The 4,458-nt window shown below is 31.6% G+C and overlaps 1 non-coding gene across 1 annotated transcript; it reads right to left on the bottom strand.

The window, feature by feature from the left end:
- Positions 1–3,184: 3,184 nt before the first annotated feature.
- TRNAV-UAC (transfer RNA valine (anticodon UAC)) lies at positions 3,185–3,256 on the bottom strand. The gene has a single exon. It is a non-coding gene; the product is annotated as a tRNA-Val (tRNA).
- Positions 3,257–4,458: the final 1,202 nt, after the last annotated feature.

The raw sequence follows: 4,458 nt of genomic DNA, 5'->3' as shown, positions 1-4,458 counted from the left end.
GAAAAAAATCCATGAGATATATTTAATGTCATGTTGATGTCCAAATATTTAAGCAATAAATCATTATGAGATTACCATTCTTTGTTTAATCAATTAAGAGCTCTTTTCCATCTTTCTAATGTGGATTTGATGCTTGGTGGAAATTCCATTTTTGAGTGCAAAAAGCGCACCCAATCTTCAATTTTTGACCTCCATGTAGTGGGCACAATTTTGATGAAGATTCATTCATAAATTACTTTTCTAAAGTGATCTTGATACTGGACCCCATATATCTTCATTTTGGATTGAGATTCATCTTTTCTCTCCTCATGTGTAAAACTAAACTTTGATTGTGAAAGGTGTAGTAGAAAATGAGTTTTCCACTATGCTTTTCCCTTTGGTGGAAAATGAAACATTTTCTTCTCCAATGGAAAATCTGAAAATGACTACAAAAGGCGCAGCAGAAAATGAGTTTTCCACTACACTTTTCCCTTTGGTGGAAAATGGAGCATTTGCTTTTCTAATGGAAAATTTGAAAATGACTGCAAAAGGCACAATAGAAAATGAGTTTTCCACTACGCTTTTCCCTTTGGTGGAAAATCTCAATTTGACTACTCCGTTGCGAAAAATTCAAGAAGTGCTTCTCCATGGCAAAAAAATGAACTTTGACTTCCATTTGCTTTCACATTTGCATATCTGGACTCAGTAACAATTCAATTCTTCATAGAGACTTTCTTAGAATCAAGGAATGCATTAGTGGAAATTTATCATGGGTGGCAGCTTAAAAGTTTTAAAAATTGAGATACTTTTAGTGCACCTACAGAAAGGTATTGTGTTTTAAGGTGCTTAAGCTGCTATAATTATCAATCAATTGCATTAAACAAGAAACTATGCTATTTAACTTATTTAAGATTCTTCAAGATAGTGTATTTTTCATTGTGACTTGAAAATATTGTTAATTTTAACATTAAGTGTAGGTAAAAATGATCATGGTAAAAAATTGTCCTGATGTTCTAGACACAACCTTGCTTAGGTGTGGCCATTTGGATAGAAAGATTGAGATTCCACTTCCAAACGAACAAGCAAGAATGGAAGTACTAAAAATACATGCTATAGGGTTTGCAAAACATGGAGACATAGATTATTCAAAGCTATTATAAATCTTACCAAAGTCTTGTTCTATTTCTTGAATAATTTGAAATTTATCCAGAATATTTGAGTTTTTATCTCATACTACACTGGTATGTTCTAGAGTTGGTAATTGTTGTTTGATTAAGTATTGTATAGCTGAGATTATTCCAACTTTTATAAGGGCTTCAATGAAGTAGATATTCATAACATTTGTAAAAAAGATACTATGATAGCCATCCATGTAGAGCATGATTATGTAATCCAGGAAGATTTTATGAAGGTGATTTTTCTTTCCCTTTCTATTTAGCATTCCATAAAATTGGAGTTGCTTGTGCTCTTTGGCCTATAACTTGTACTTATCTTTGCCATACAGGTTGTTCACAAGTTGAATGAAGCAAAAAAAATAAAGTCAATTTGTTTAAAAGTCGATCTTTGTATTAAATATCCATTTTTTAAGTTTAAAAAAAATACAAAAGTTATGTTTGTCTTTTTCTAAGTAATCTTGTATGTTCAAGTGGTAGACAATGTGATCCAAATAATGTGATCATTGTACTAGTGTGGTCCTTATTTTGCTTAAGACTTAAGTCACACTTTTCTTTTTAAAAATTTGATGTAATATTTTTAGGCATTGTTTGAATCTCCAATATGATCCATATTGTTTCAATGACTCCAAACATGCTTTAAAAGATGTTAAAATGTTGATTCAAGGCTTGTCCTCTAGCCCACTAGTCATAATGAGATTTAGGGTGTGTCTAGATGCCTACAACTCTAGAGTTTTTTGTCATGGCAAGAACTAACAATAGAATACCAGGACTACCAATTTTTTTTAATAATGAAGCAAGTTGTCACAATTGTGATGTCTTGCTTAGTGGGAAATTGTCACTCTCACAACATTTCTATTGCACACTGTCACACCTCCGATGGAATTGTTTTTTGGATGATCATAATTCAAACAAAATTACCATTGCATGTTTTAGCTATTGTGATGTCTAATTAGATGGATTCCTATTGGGCCTGCAAAAACTCCATTGTGAGTGATATAACAGACTAAAAATGTTGACGGTCATAATTGTGACAGTTGGTTATCCAAATTATGACAATGTGAAGAGGTACTCTTCACCTTTATTTTTTCCAAATTGCAGTGGCTTTAGGCATCCAACTTGCAATGAAATAGCTTCTATCACAATTTGTGATAGCAAAATTTTGACGCCCATCCAACATGGGTAAATTCATGCTATTGTTAGTCGATTGATGACTAGTCATCACAATTGTAATAGACTGTCATTGTAATTTGGGCCCAAATGTACTAGTGTAGAGCACCAATCTCTAATATTACCACATAAGAGATAAATGAATCTTCCCAACAGAGTTGAGAATAAAGGCTTGCAAGGTGTACTACAATTTTTGGGGTCAAATTGTGATGACAATTTGGAACAATAGTGTAATTTGTGTTGATTTTCATGTTTTTTGGCAGTTGTCCCCAAAATTGTTGCAATAATGATATTGGCATCTTAATTGCAATACCCTATGACTATAAACAAAAAGAAAAAAGAAAACATGACATAAATCATTCCTTATTTTGATTGTGGAGAGTTGTGTGAGAATGAGGGTTGAGATCTCCTAACAAGGGTGGAGAGCTATGCACATTATCACACTAGTACAAAAAAAACAATATGTGACTAAAATTAGTCACGTGACTAATAGTAGTTAATATCCAGTCATTTATAATGCTACTAAATATACGACTAAACAATTTTAGTCACTTATTTCGATCATTGATTTAATCACATATTTAATCATATATTTGATAGTTGATTTAGTCACATATTTATTGGTATATTTAGTAGCATATTTAATCACATATTTAGTATATTTACTCACATATTTGATAGTGTATTAAGTAGCATATTTAGTAGTATATTTGGTCACATATTTAGTAGCATATTTAGTCACATATTTGGCACATATTTGATAGTGTATTTAGTAGCATATTTATTAGTATATTTGGTCACATATTTAGTAGAATATTCAATAGTATATTTAGTCACATATTTGGTAGTGTACTTGGTCATAATAGGGCACGATGGAATTGAACCACCATCCTCCTGCTTGTAAAGCAGGTGCTCTTCCATTGAGCTAGCACCCTTTAAAGAATATGTAATAAACTATTATTTGTTTCATTTCATTCTCAATATAGCACCCAAAAAGGTTTTATAATAAAGAGTCAAAGCTAAGAACTTCACATTTCATGTACTGGGAAGTTAATAATAATCAAATGAAAACTTACACCTCAACAACTATTTGGGGCCACAAATACATTATAGCAACTATCATTAAATAGAACAAAAAATTATATCCAAAATTCACCTTCAACTGATCAAGAGTGAAAAACATTAGAATTGAACCATCTTGATGCAAAACACCCCTGTAATCTACGTCATCACCCCGTACATGTGAAACAAATTCAATTAATTATAAGCATGAAAATTATCTTTAGAAATAGATATAGAAATAGAATGTAATTTTCTTTAAAAAATATTGACACCAAGACCAGCTCACTTTTACAATTTAAGCCTCCCAGATCAAGTGTCATGATTTTAAATGACTACAAATAAGAATGATAAAATTTAATGAATTAATTAAGAAGTTCAAATTGCACAAAATTAAATTCCTTCGGTCGAGACATTGACTGAGTAGAAGTACAAAAAGAAATAATTAAACAAGACTTCCATTGTGAAAAAATAAATGCTGATATAATTTGAAATGGAGAATATCAAACAAATGGGAAAAGGGAAGTATAAAGATTCTAGAAAAAGAAATCCTGCATGAATAAAGTGTAACACACCTCTGTCTGAATGGGAAATTGGTTGGTTCTCCTTTGGAAATCAAAATAGTGGTAGTGCTTCTCCTCAAAAGGAGCCTATCAAAAGAATAACTTCTAAAATATCAATACTAAATTTAAAAGTAAAATGATGATTCATAACAACATCAATACCATACATGTACAAAGAAGCTAGTTGCAATCTTACCACTCCTTTCTCGAGCTTGGTAGCTTGCATTCCAAGATTTGCAAGTCTTGTACATGGATATGTCTACTCTTCTAGAGCTTCCATCAGGGAAACTAGAATTTTATCATCCAAACCATCTTGCATAAAAAATTGACAAGTGCCAACATATATCATGATAAGGCACAAAACAAATTGTGATATATTGAGATAGAAATGAGGAAGAGAATCATTCAAAGAAACCTGTAAATGTGTTCCAATGCCAATTGTAGATTTTATTCACCCATCTTCACCTTCACCAGCTTTAGTAACTCCCAAATGCAATAGATAATCTCATCCTAGG

Source organism: Cupressus sempervirens, chromosome 8, assembly GCF_028749045.1.
Source record: "Cupressus sempervirens isolate cs-2001-9-10 chromosome 8, ASM2874904v1, whole genome shotgun sequence".
Taxonomy (NCBI): domain Eukaryota; kingdom Viridiplantae; phylum Streptophyta; class Pinopsida; order Cupressales; family Cupressaceae; genus Cupressus; species Cupressus sempervirens.
This window is presented reverse-complemented; position numbering and strand designations above follow the sequence as displayed.